The sequence below is a fragment of the Canis aureus genome, chromosome 18 (assembly GCF_053574225.1).
Source record: "Canis aureus isolate CA01 chromosome 18, VMU_Caureus_v.1.0, whole genome shotgun sequence".
Classification (NCBI taxonomy): Eukaryota; Metazoa; Chordata; class Mammalia; order Carnivora; family Canidae; genus Canis; species Canis aureus.
Window position 1 is genome coordinate 26440297 of NC_135628.1, and position 14636 is coordinate 26454932.

Sequence of the window (14636 nt, forward strand, 5' to 3'; positions counted from 1 at the left end):
CCTCCACCTTTTAAAAATTGTGGTAAAAAACACCTAATATAAAATGTACCATCTTTACCATTTTTAAGTGTCCAGTTCAGTAATGTTAAGTGTATTTACATTTTTGTGCAATGAATCTGATGAAGAACTTTTCATATATGACCTTTGCTATGTTGGGGTTGTTTTCTGTTTTTAGTTTGTTGGATGTTTTTAATCATGAATGGCTGTTGAATGTTCTCAAATGCTTTTTCTGCATCAGTTGAGATCATGTGGTTTTTGTCCTTTATTCTGTTAATGTGGTATGTTATATGGATTGGTTTTTGTATGTTGAACCCTCTTTTCATTGCAAGAATAAATCCTGCTTGGTTATGATGATATATTATCTTTTTCATGTATTGTTGAATTTGGTTTGCTAGTATTTTGCTGAGGATTTTTATGTCAATAGTATTTTTCCTTTTCTTTCTCTGTAGTGTGTATTTTCTGGCTTTGGTATCAGAGTGAAATTGACCTTATAAAATACATTTGGAAGTGTTCCTTCTTTTATTTTTTTTTGAGTTTAAGAAGAATTGATATTAATTCTTTTTAAAATGTTTGGTAGAAATCACCAGTGAAGCATCAGGTCCTGGGTTTTTCCTTATTGGGAGGTTTTATATTACTGATTAATTCTCCTTACTAGTTATAGGTCTGTTCGTATTTTTTGTTTCTTCATGATTCAGTCTTAGTAGGGAATGTTTTTAGAAATTTATCCATTTCTTCTAGGTTTTCCACTTTGTTGGTGTGTAATTATTCCTGATAGTTTCTCTTTTATTTGTGTGGTATATCCTCTCTTTCACTTAAAAAAAAAAATCCACTTTTTAATAGTTGTGAGAACATGTTACTTAATGCTCTTGGAGTTCTCATCTGTTCATCCGTAAAATGGGCATATTATATACTTTACCAGATGCTGTTCCCTATTTAAATGTTATTTTATTCAACTTTTTATTGTCACATCGTTGGTGCTTTTTTTTTAATAAATTAATTTTTTTATTGGTGTTCAATATACCAACATACAGTATAACACCCAGTGCTCATCCCGTCAAGTGTCCCCCTCAGTGCCCGTCACCCACTACATTGTTGGTGCTTAATAAACAGTATTATTTTTCATTATTTAAGTAAGAGAAATTCCTCTCTGTCTGTAGATCACAAATCCTTTTCTCATTTCTTTTCAAAAGGATCATGAACTCTAAGCTTTGCATATATTATTGACATTTATTTCTTAGGAATTTGAAATCTTGCTGCTGTATTGTCTCTTGTTATTCTTACACAATTCTCCTTTTGGTTGTATGGCCCTTCTATGCACATGTTTAACTCAGTAAGAATGTATTACTTCCAGAAGTCTTTCATTACTAATTTCCTTATACACGACCATAGCTGGATACCTTATTTGTAGAATTTTAATCTGAGGTAAGTATTTTTCCAACTGTATTTTCTAGTAAGTAGAGTAATTCCATGGTCATTCCAAATACTGTGGGATACTGATTTCATTTAATTGTCCTGTAAATTTAAATAACTTGAGTCAAGTGAAAACCTATTAACTCCCAGTGAACCTGTTTTTAGTAGATCTGGTTTCAATTTTTAGGATAGAAGTGAATATTGCTTTTTTTTTTACCTTTCTGGACTGCTTTTCCTGTGTTTGTTGGGAAGGCTCTTGTTTGATTTACAGGTTGATTAAACATAGTTGACTTTTAATTTTTGACCTGATTAAGCTGTCTGAAAACAATTATAGGCATGGATAATGCATTTACAAATTTTTCTTATTAAATGCCAGCCCCAAAGCAGTATTTGATTTTATGAACAAAGGGAATATCCTTTGAATTCCCCTCATGGAAAACTATATACAGTTTAGTTTTATTGGCCTTGTTGTTAACTATTGATTGCTCTATAAATCATGGAGGGTAAAATATTTAGTTTTGGAGGGTAAAGAATGGGATCTGAGTATAAAGAGAGGAAATATAGCATTATTGTACTTTCTTAAAGTGATACAAAGTAATTGCAAAACTGTTAGTGAATTCAGCAACTCTTATCTTAAACCCAATTATCTAGCCTAATGCTATTCAAGGGTAATTTTGCAGACATTTGATTCGGAATTAGATTAGCATAGATTTGATTTAGAACTTTATCTTTTGAATGTCAACAAATAATCCCTCAATTTGAGAGGTTTACGAAAATAAACATTAATTTCTTTCTCATGTTGCATGAGGGCTTTGAGTTGGCCATGGCTTTGTTGGTATCAACTGAGCTTCATGTGTCTTCTAATTTCTGGGCTTTGGCTGGTAAGCAACCATTTTCTAGGGCATACTCTTCTCATGGTGATGAGAAGTCAAGGGGGGGGGGGCGGGGTCGTGTATAAGTAAACCACACAAATACATTAGACCCTCACATCCTCTTTATCAAAGCAGGTCAGATGGCTCAGCCCTAATCAGTGGGGCAGGAAGTGAATTTTGCTTCCAGGAAGGCACAGCAAGAGTAGGGAGGGAATGACATAACCTATAATTCAACCTACCGTAAGAACCTGTCTTAAAAATACTGTGGACCCTCTCTGGACACTCTCATGATAAATTAATTCAACATGTCAGTTCAGACTAGAATAAATTATTTTTAAGTCAGATAATTTTAGAAACAAAATATATTTTTTAAAGTCATGGATTCCTTTCTTCAGAGTGATGTATGTTGAGGCCCAAAAGTAAAAAAGATTGAAGTGAGGGAGGGGAACCCAAGTCTTCCCTGCTGACTGCTTCCTCTTTGTGTCCTTGCTTTCCCTCACTGTGGTTTCTTGGCAAACCCTAAGATGATTTTGCAAAACATAGTTTGAAAATCACTAGTGCAGCATTTCTCAATGCAGGCTCTACAGATGTTTAGGGGTGTTAGCTTACAAAAAAATGTAAAACATTCTGTGTGGGTTGTACAAAGTTAGGCAGAACTGCAGGAATTCTCAGAACCTTTACTCTGTTAATGTTCCTTGTTAGTCTCCAAGATGATTGTACAGGACTGCCAGACTCAGAATTGCCCAAATTTTTTGTGAAGCAACTTAGTGCTTTGAAACATGTCTTAAGAACAGTTGCATTAGAAAACTGCTCTTTTATTTAAAAAAAATCTATTATCTATCTATCTATCTATCTATCTATCTATCTATCTATCTATCTATCTATCATCTATCATCTATCTAATCTATGTCTCTTTATTTGGAGTAGAGATCTGAGATGGAACAATTGGCTGAGTTTTTCTCAGCTAGTTAGTTGCAATGAGCAGATTAAAATTTAGGACTCCCCACTCCCTCCCTGGGAACTTTTGGTCATGTTGCTGGATTTATTCATATGACCAGGACAGACTTTCACAATTATGTAGTGGTTCATGGAGTATTTTAACCTTTGAGAAAAGTGAGCCTAGTGAGTGGTAGGGGTCTTATTGGACCCCTTTGTTAGGGTCCAATAAGAAAGAAATTGAGTAACCATGAGTAACTGGTTTCATAAAATGAATGAAGGATTGAATGATCTCATCTAAGCAACTTTTGGGATAAACCACAGCATTAGCAAATGCTTAGGTTTTTTTTTTTCCCAGTGAAATTAGGCTCCATTTATGAAGAAAATAATGGATAGTGAAACCATAATTTTCTATAACACAAACTCTGCTCTTTACTTTTATTTTTTATTCACAAATAAATGTCTGTTGTGCATCTGTATTATTTATGTCCTAGGTTACTGTTTGATAGCTCTCTAAGACTTATATCACATAGGAGATAAACTTGATCTGATTCTTGTCAAGAGCTTAACAGCTATTATGCATTTAAAAGGAGTGATCATCATCAATTTTATCTAAGAAAAATCCGTGGTATCAAATGGTGGTGGAAGACTGAATGGAGAAGAGCCTTATTCTTATATAATTACCTGTGATTTGAAAATACAAAATTTCAAGGGTATTAAAAAATACAGTAATAAATGGGAAATATACAAAAAATTTTGGATGGGGATCCCTGGGTGGCGCAGCGGTTTGGCGCCTGCCTTTGGCCCAGGGCGCGATCCTGGAGACCCAGGATCGAATCCCACGTTGGGCTCCCGGTGCATGGAGCCTGCTTCTCCCTCTGCCTGTGTCTCTGCCTCTCTCTCTCTGTGTGTGTGACTATCATAAATAAATAAAAAATTAAAAAAAAAAAAGGAGTACATACACCTGTATGTAAATAATATCTGGGATCTTCTCTTCCTTCTTATATCTTCTGGGTACTTTTGGTTTTGTGAAAAGTTAACTGTTATATCACATGGGAGGAAAGGTCATTATGATTTCAGCAATAGTGTGTTGTATTTCATAGTAAAATCAGTTAAAAAAATTGATTTTAATGTTTTACCATTAGTCATTGGACAATCATCCCTCTATAATAGTGCATGTTTATGTATAACGATATATATAATATATAGTATTGAAGTTTAAATTTGTATTTAAAAAGTTTAAAAAGAATTGCTTGTGTTTTTCTTTTATATTATATATATGTATATATACAGAAAGAGAGAGCATGCATGCACAAAGGGTAAGGGACAGAGAGAGGTGGAGAGTGCTGAGGGCAGAGCCTGACTGGGGCTCAGTCTTGATCCTGAGATCATGACCTGAACAGAAATCAAGAGTCAGATGCTTAAACGACTGAGCCACCCAGGTACCTTGCTTGTGTTTTTCTGTTACATGTTCTTTTTTTTTCTTTTTTTAAAGATTTTATTTATTTATTCATGAGAGAGAGAGAGAAAGAGAGAGGCAGAGAGAGGCAGAGACATAGGCGGACGGAGAAGCAGGCTCCACGCAGGGAGCCTGATGTGGGACTTGATCCCGGGTCTTGCCAGGATCACGCCCTGGGCCAAAAGCAGGCGCTAAACCGCTGAGCCACCCAGGGATCCCTGTTACATGTTCTTGAAATACCTTCCTTAGAAAGGTCATTTTTGGTCTCCTAACTTAACATAGCTGGCTATCTGGCCCCATGATTCTCTCTTACAACTATTCTTTTCCTTTGTAGTACCTACTGCAATATATAAGAAAAGATTTGGAATTGTTACTTAATGCCAGGCTTCCTCTGTAGACTTGAGCTGATAGTTTTAGAGACCAAACCATGTCTATTTAGTTTGTGGGTATATCTATAATGCTGAACTCAATATGTCATATGGTGCAGGTTCAATACATATTTGTTGCATGACAACAAATGACTTGAACAATATGATTATATTCTTTCAAAAAAAGGATCCTTAGCTATTGGACCTTCTGTTTGTATTATAGGAGCCATCTGCCTTCTATTTAGAGCTCAACCATAACCCTGGGTCCCTCCCTAACTCTCTGAATCTGGGCTTTAAGTCCTTCTTACTTCCTTCCCTCTGGCTCTGACCTTGGGCTGCATTCAGAGAACCCGGCTTTGGTCTTTTCTCTCTGTTGGAGCCTCCCATCTGGTTTGTGGAGGTGGATTGTTACTGAATGCCCAGGGCCAAGTCTGTGAGCAGCTGCACCCATTTTCTTTGTAAACCAAGAGGCAAGAAGGTTGAAATGCACTGTCTTAAGTCTGTTTCCTGTCATAATAAACTTTCAAAACCTCAGTAACTCTAAGTTTGAACATTTGTGCTACTTTCCGTGGGTCTGACTCAGAGACTGGCATCTACTCTTGAGCCCTGGTTAGGTGGCTGGGGTCCTACTTTCTGCTGATAGACATTTCAAATGCTAGCTGTCAGCCCCTCTGTCTGAAGCTTGACCACTGCTATCACTGGGTTTCCCATGACTGCTCATTCTGTCTTAGGGGATGGCCAATAAATTGAGGTCAAATTCTTGAATGTGAGCTGCTTATGTGGTTGCCATATCTGCTTGGCTGCTATGCCTTGGCTGCCAAATTATTCTATTTGTATTCACAGCTTGTCTCTCCTTCCCCTAGATAGTATCACCTTCAAATTATGGTTTGCTTGTGTCTACCTTTTGGGCAGCAGGGCTGTGCAGATTGATGTTCAGACATGACGTTTGTGTTACTCGTGTATTGTATGTATGCTTCAACCTGTACCCCATTCATGATCTATCATAATAAGAAAACATTCCAGGTGTGCCTCTGTGGCTCAGTTAGTTAAATTCTGCCTTCCATTTATGTCATGATCCCAGAATCCTGAGATCAAGCCCCACATCAGGCTCTTTACTTAGCAGGGAGTCTACTTCTCCCTCTGCCTCTGCCTGCCGCTCTGCCTGCTTGTGCTTCTCTCTCTCTCTCTCTCTCTCTCTGTCAGATAAATAAGTAAAATCTTTAAGAAAAAAAAGAAAGTACTCCAAATTTATTTATTTATTTATTTATTTATTATTTATTTTTTTAAATTTTTTTTTCCAAATTTATTTAAAGTTGATTGATATCATTTTAAAAGATGACTATTTTCAGTGGTACTTGGCTTTTGACATGTTTTAGTCCTCTACCATTAAGATGGAACTGTGATAGTGGAAATACAGCCCTCTGCTTGTAAATAGGACTTGTTTTTCTGGGCAGGTGGCATTCCAGTTATTTCTGAAATGCACTTGGAGGTATTTGCTTCCAAGGCCCAGGTTAAGGTACTCTCTGGTAATGGCATGTGACCTATTTTCTTTAAATCTGAGATACTGAAAAGGGCCTGTGGCTTTAGATCTCTTTAAGAAAGGAGCTGTATTGGCCTGCTAGTACCTATTAGTATATAAAAGCAAGTCCTCCAGAAATTGGCAATAGAGATTAAGCATGTGTGGGCTAGCAGAAGTAGCATAGAAGGCATAGAGTCAGGTTTTGCAGCCTTGGGCAGCACATCTTAGCACATTCAACTAATTACAAAATAGTTATTTAAAGGAAACACTGGATGTAAATTACTTCATTTAATAATTAAGTTAATAAAATTAAAATTTTGAGAAATTGCTTTAAATAAAATAATTATTTTATTTATAAGATAAAATAATTGAATATATTTGTTTTTTTTCTGCCTTAGGGTGATCCTGGGACATGTATCCTCTGTTGTTTTGATGGCTGTGCCAGGTTTTACAGAAGGCAGATTTATCAGCTTTTGTGAAAAAACACATGCAATCACTTACTGCTGAGATCAGAGTGAAGGGGGCTTAAGAGAGCTGATAAAATAAGCAGCCTCAGAACAAAAATAAATGTATACTATGTAGGTAAAAATAAAATATTTTGTTATAGGAGAATTTAATAACATTACTAAAATACTGTTTAAAGTTCTTCAAAGGAAATATGGTAGATCCTGTTGATTATTTTTTTTATTTTTTATTTTTTTTAGATCCTGTTGATTATTATTTCCAACACCCGCTCCCACCCCTTTCTCCCTTGGGCACTTTCACTATAGAAGCTGCAAAAACTAAATACTAATTTCTCTAGCTTCTCTTGAAGCTAAGCATGAACCATATTTCAAGTTAATGAAACCTGGGAATGGGGAGGTGAGGATTGGCTAGAGAACACTCATGTAATGATCAAAACTAAGGAAGCCATCTTGTAACCATGAGTTTACAAACATGAGAAAAAGGCTAAGAGTCTAATAGTGATGCGATCCTGATAATGCAGAGTCACTGAACCATGTATGCCTCTCCCCACCTTTAGCAATTTGGTATATGTGTTAAACATGATATTACTCAGAGAATTCTGGTACTTGCAGTTAAAAGCATGGTTGAGTACTATTATATGTCATGAAAGTTACACATATTATTCTAAATTTCATCTTTACAACATTGTGACCTAAGTATTAAATATACATGAGGTAAAAGAGATAGGGAAAGGTTTACTTGCTCTTCTATGATCTTTCCCGAATTAGAGTTGGAATTCAAAATCAAGTTGTCAGATTCTAGCACATAATGCCGATAAATACTCTGATGGAGTTCGCACTAAGTTATGCCTGGTTTTAGAGCATAAATGCAATTGAACCTTTATCATTGGGGTTTTCTTCTCTGAAAGTCCCCATGACAAAGTTACCCAAATTTATGAAATTTATACTTTTGAAAACATTATAAAGACTCTCAGTCTTCAGATAAGTGCACAGCAGAGGGGTGATGATCTGATTAGGAATTTATGTAAGAGTCAGAAAACAAACAACGAGTTTACTTAAAATTTCAGGTACATTTTGGAGAAGTATTTGGTTAGAGCAGCTTGAATAGCTTGGGATGCAGGAAACATGCTGTTTTATTTAGGTTGTTTGCCCCTAAGTCACTCTAGTTTATAGTGAAGTCAACTCCTACCTCAGATACATCTATTGGTACAGGATTGAAAAGCTGAAAGAAGAACTGGTGATTTGAAATATGAGAAGAAACTCAGTGAATGTAGCACTTTCAATTCATTCTGCTTGTTAGGTCCCCTCCATTTCTTCTCTAAGTAAATAGCCACCAAATAAATGTTAAGGGCAGCTGCTCCCTTTGTGGGAGATGCAGTAAAGCTTTTAAACAGCACTGAAAATCAAAGATGTCTCTGACTCTTCTTCTTCTTCTTCTTTTTTTTCTTTTCTGACTCTTAGAGCTTTAATGGTTTTCTACTCTGGATCAAAACCAAACCTTCATCAGTGCCTAGCAGCTGTTACCGTGCTCTCACATAACTTATACCATTTCACATTCTAAGGAGCTCTGAAGTTGCTTTTTTTTTTTCTTCTAGGTGACCATTCTTTTTAAAACTTTTGACTTGAGGATTAAATATTACAATTTAATGATATGGATTGGTTGAATGAATGAGGCAGGGAGGGTGTAGATTCAGCTGTTGGGAGGTAGGATGGCTCCAGGAATATTTTAATACAGAGTTGTTGGTAACAGCATCAGCAGACAATATATTTTAAAAGAATAATTTTTTTGAATTGAAACCTGACTTAATTATCCTTAAAAATGAAATAAGAATGAAAGAAGCATTAAAATCTATGATCTGTGTTTAAATTTTTTCTTTCACATTTTTTTATATGAATATGATACACAAATGAGATATCACCATTTGATTTGGTTTGGACATTTTGCTGTCTTGCTTTTTTTGTTCTTCTGCAAGAAGAACATTCTAATTAAATTATTTACCAAGTCCCTTTAAATTGTTATCTTTATCTGTAACTCAGCTAATGTACTTTCATTAAAAAAATATTTTCAATAAAATATATATAATGTAATTACAAAATAAGTAGAAAACTTCTTTACATGTCCAGAAAGGGGGAATTAAAATGATTATAAATATTATTTGAGTAATTCCCAAGTTGTAGTTTTAAAAAGAGGTCTCTAAATGAAAACAAAAACAAAAACAAAAAAACTCCTAAAAACCGAAGTAATTGTTTAAATTGAGTCAGAAATAGATCACATTTTTTTTAAATTAAATTTTTTAAACTGGCTGAAATACACACATAAGCTCATTTTTAGGAGGAGGGCATGGCATCTATTTTAAAAATTACTCTTAAATTTTGAATTGTAGAGAAGTTTTTAAATACATAAACCATTTTATTTTTTTAATTTTTTTATTTTTTTTTATTTTATTTTTTTCATAAACCATTTTAAAGTACAGTAGAAGTTGCAGTGAAAGTTCCTTGGACAGATATAAATCTCTACTGTGCATATATTCTTTAAATTTTTTTTCTTGGAAATATCTGGGAGCTCATTGTACATAAAGCTTATTAAGCTATACAATCTACATATTATAGAATACATTTGTGATGCAATCAGTAGATACAGACTCAATTATTTTTCTTTATCAACATGTATGACACTCCATTGCAAATATGACAAAATTTGGTATTTTAGTGGCTGAAATTCTGAAAGCTTAACCAGAAATGAAAGATTTTGTCCAGATTAAGAAGAGAACTGATATTTTCCCTCAAATTTTGGCCCTCACAGGCCTATGCCCTTCTCTGTACTATTTAAAGTTTATTATTTTTATTTGACTAGAATGCTCTAACTTTATCTATGTGGTATTTATGCATTTACAAAGTCAAATATTAACTATCTTTTTTTAGGTTAAGATAAATTTTAATGTTTCATAAATTGCTTCTGTAGTTACATTAACTTAATTATAATTTTTGTACAGTATTTTGTTCTAGATCAGTTACAGCATCATCATTGTTTCATAATTTTTCCTTTCCTTTTTCTTTTTTAATTTAAATTCAATTAGTTAATGTGTAGTACATCATTAGTTTCAGATGTAGAGTTCAATAATTCATCAGTTATGTATAACACCCAATGCTCATCACATCATATGCCCTCCTTACTTAAAGCTGTTGAAATTTCCTGTTCTACCAGTCTTTAGAGAAGTGGCTATGATATTTGCATTTTGTATAGTTGTCCAGGAATCAGCCTTAACATTAGTACTTTTATCTCTTGAGACATATTCCAAAGTTTTCTAAACAGTCTATACAGCCATGTGGAGAATATTGTGGTTTTTAAGATTGCTCCCAGCCAGTCCCTTGACTGAATTGTTTCTCCTTCATTGATGATATCGTTGTGAACTATGAAGACCATGAAGACTAAGTTTTAGGTTAAACTCTAAGAAAGCTTCAGGAGGAAGAAGACTTCTTCTCTCCCAAGTACTGTACTCAAACTTGGAGAAAACACTTGTTTTTTAGCTTTTGCTATGCTACTGGAAGATGTTCACACTGTTAAATCTTGAAAAATGGCAATAGGTGAGTTAGCTTTCTTAGAATTAAATATTATACTGGACCTATGAAAGAGAATGCCCTTTTCTGAAGAGATACACATTGAGGTATTAAAGGGGCAATAGGTACAAGGTCTATGATTCACTCTCAAAAGGTTCAGGAAAATTTTTCATATATATACACATCCATGTAAATAGAAAGATAAGGCAAATATGGCAAAAAAATTAACAATTGATAAAGTAAAGGGTACACTAGTACCTTGTGTAATTCTTGCAATGTTTCTGTAAGTTTGAAATTACTTTGGAACTAAAAGATAAAATGTGTTTTCAAATTTAGATTTAAACAAAAATGAATGTTTCTGGCCACCAAAGCCATACTCCTTTCTAATCAGTGTATTAATTACATTTTCATATTTTAAAATAATGAGAAACCATATCTATGATATTTTAGGACATCTGAAAGTAAAGAGGGTGAGAGACTTCCTTATGACTGTGGAGACTGCTGATATTTGCTGCAGGAAATAGATTCTATGAGCGCTTCCTTCCTGTCAGGACTGAAAACAGGAAGCCCTGGAGAGCTGACTCTACCTCAGCATTGTGGGGAAGGTAGGGGTTTTATTTATTTCTACTTTCTTCCTACTAGTAAGAAATCAATTATGTGAATGTGCTAATCAAATTCCTTCATATACAATTGTAGTTTTAGGGAATAAATAAGTAGAATGCCTTAAACATGCTATACTCTGAGTACTCAGAAATCTTGTTTTTTTTTTTTTTCTAATAAAATATGAAAGCTTTGCATTTAAGTTAGGGTTTTGCACATAAGGATATCAAACACTTTTATCCAGTTATACAGTTATTTGACTTCAAAGATTAAATGTGATTAACTATCTCAGTTTTTCCTAACCTTTTCATATAGTTTTATACTTTTCAATAATTATAATTTCTTACATGCTTTGATGAATATATTTAATATTTATATCTTTACAGGACTTTCAAAAATTAGGAAAAAAATCCCCATCAGACTATATGTTGTAAAATAGAACCATTGTGTCATTAGCTCCTATGAATTAAGCCAGGTAGTGTGAGGGTTAGTAATCAGCGTTAGACAAATGGGGGAAAATGAGGTGCAGAGGATGAAATAACTTTTTCAAAGTAAAATAATTTGTACTTGAGTTTGTGCTATAATTTATGGTGTCAAGCAGTAGAATTCTTTGTAAGGCTTACAAAGTCTCTTAATTTTAATCAGTTTATAATTAGACATTATATAGCCTTCTTTGGTCGTTCTTTCTGTTTATTTATAATTAGTTGCAATTTAAAGGATCCAGTATTTTTTGCAATTGAAACCTACAGAATGCACACTGCTTTGTGTAATGGCAAAATATTTTGAAGTCAAATTGTAGAGCTTAAATATGTGTTATTTTGATTGTTGTGATACCTTTTGTTATGTTTTTAGCAATATGGTTCTGAGTATCTTCTCATTTAGAAATGGTGGTTTAAAAAATCATCACTTTGAATATCAACTTATTTCTAAAATCAAAGCATCATACAATACTGGTACTCTCGTCTCATGTTGCAAGAAATGCTGGAAGTCCTACTTTGTGTGCTAAGAAAGGATTTGATTCCTCATTATTTCTTTGGATGCAGGTCCTCAGGGTTCAATCTTGCCATAGATTTGTGACTATTTCCTTACTCTTGGCTACTCCAAACCTTCTTATGAGTGTTGAAACCTTTAGTTTCTATTCTCTACCCTACTGTATCCTCTGAGTTGCGACTGTTCTGTTGTATGGAACCCTATTTCTCTTCATTCTCCTTATTTCATCCTTTTTTCTTTTAAAATAGGTTTTAAAATAGGTTTCCTTCTTCACCTTCATAAGCAAAGCCCAACTCACTGTGGATGTTTCTCCCTAATGGCAGGTCACACAGTATTAGAAATTTCATAATCGGATATATAATGAAAAACGTTTAGAAAGAGAGGACAAGGGACACCTAAGCGGTTGAGCATCTGCCTTTGGCTCAGGATGTGATCCCGGAATCCTGGGATCGAGTCCCACATCAGGCTCCCTGCATGGAGCCTGCTTCTCCATCTGCCTATGTCTTTGCTTCTCTCTCTCTGTATCTCTCATGAATAAATAAATAAAATCTTAAAAAAAAAAAAGAGAGAGATGGTGACTCAGGCCAGTCTCAATGAAATCATCAATATTTTCAGCTTTATTCTTACTCTTCAACCTTTTCCTGGCTAATAATCTTTCTAGAATCCCCATATTTATTTTTTCAAGAAATATTGTAGTCAAAGTTGAATGCCCAACTAGGAATCTATGCAGTACACATTTAGTCTCTTAATGTCAGTTTCAAGTATTGCAACACTTCTGAAATAGCTTGAGAGGGAGAAAAATGAAGAGAGAGGGAACAGAAGCTTGATGAGGTATGGGGGGCTGAATCACAAAGAGCCTCACATGTTATGTTCTGATTCTTTTTTTTTTTTTTTTTTTTTATGATAGTCACAGAGAGAGAGAGAGAGAGAGAGAGGCAGAGACACAGGCAGAGGGAGAAGCAGGCTCCATGCACCGAGAGCCCGATGTGGGATTCGATCCCGGGTCTCCAGGATCACGCCCTGGGCCAAAGGCAGGCGCTAACCCGCTGCGCCACCCAGGGATCCCTCACATGTTATGTTCTGTGGAGATTTAAAAAAAATATAAGTGCTAAAAGGAGAAGCCTCATAATGTATAATGGAATTATAGAGAAAGTTAATATTTTGGATAGATCAAATGACACGTCAGTTGAATTAAACATAAATATTAGATGATGCTTTTCAGACTTTGAGTGTATACAGATGGCCTGAGAATCTTATTAAAAATTCAGGTTCTGAGTCAATGGGTTGAGAGTGGAGCCTAAGATTCTGCTTTTCTAACAAGCTCTAAAGTGATACTGGTTGCTGCTAGACCATGAGTTGCTGCTACCACTTTGAGTAGCATGGTTTTAGAATACCCTAATCTTTTTGCATGGAAACATACCTTTTACATGAAGACCTTATATGAAAGCTTTTTAAATAACTTCAAATATACTCTGATTTTAGTGTGCAGATTAAAAGAAAGGAAGATGTGTAATGGAGAATCAACCAATTAAGCATGCATTTTAAAGGATTCAATTAAGATGACAAGAATCCAAAAGATAGTAATTAGATTTGAAGTACTAGAGGATATGACACTATATTTCCATCAAGAGAAATAGAAATAGCATACATTCTATTAATAAATAGTTTTAACTTCTAAAGAAGAGAATCTGAATCATTCGTTTGCTTATGTTCATAAAATTTCTTTTTTTTTTTTTTTATTTATGATAGTCACACACAGAGAGAGAGAGAGGCAGAGACATAGGCAGAGGGAGAAGCAGGCTCCATGCACCGGGAGCCCGACGTGGGACTCGATCCTGGGTCTCCAGGATCGCGCCCTGGTCCAAAGGCAGGCGCCAAACCGCTGCGTCACCCAGGGATCCCCATAAAATTTCTTCATCAGGTAAATCCATGTGCCCATGTCAGAATCATGGCTTTCTGCTAACACAATTGTTTATTCTCTAGAAACTTGAAGTTGGGGCCTGAAGATCTTTTACAGCTAGTCTTTTTAGGTTTATAATATTGATATTTTTCAGTCCTATGTTTCTTTCAAATTTGACCTGTTAATACTAAATGATGATAATACTTATTTACATATATATGTATATATATTTAATCATTTATATTTGCATAATACTTTAAAATGACTTCCACATACTCTAATTTGATGCTCATGTGAGTTTAGCTATTTTCTCCCATTTTGTTAAAAAGGAAACTAAGGCTTGAAGATGTCAGGAGTTTAGCTATTTTCTCCCATTTTGTTAAAAAGGAAACTAAGGCTTGAAGATGTCAGGAAATGTGTCCAGGATCAGGTAGTTAGTAAGTGTCAAAACCAGGATTCAAATCTGAGTCTTTGATTTTTTTAAAATTAATTAATTTATTCATTCATGAGAGATACACGGAGAGAGGCAAAGACATAGGCAGAGGGAGAAGTAGACTCCC

At 34.7% G+C, this 14636-nt stretch overlaps 1 long non-coding RNA gene across 21 annotated transcripts in view; it reads left to right on the forward strand.

The window, feature by feature from the left end:
* The window catches only part of LOC144288774 (uncharacterized), a 229162-nt gene that overhangs the window by 41443 nt on the left and 173083 nt on the right, over positions 1-14636 (forward strand). For 20 of the 21 annotated variants that reach the window (XR_013356753.1, XR_013356762.1, XR_013356754.1 and 17 more), the window contains 2 exons: positions 11037-11191; positions 13926-14097. This is a non-coding gene — a long non-coding RNA (uncharacterized LOC144288774). Of the gene's footprint in view, positions 1-6962; positions 7143-11036; positions 11192-13925; positions 14098-14636 lie in introns of all 21 variants that reach the window. The other variant, XR_013356764.1, reaches the window with a different exon arrangement.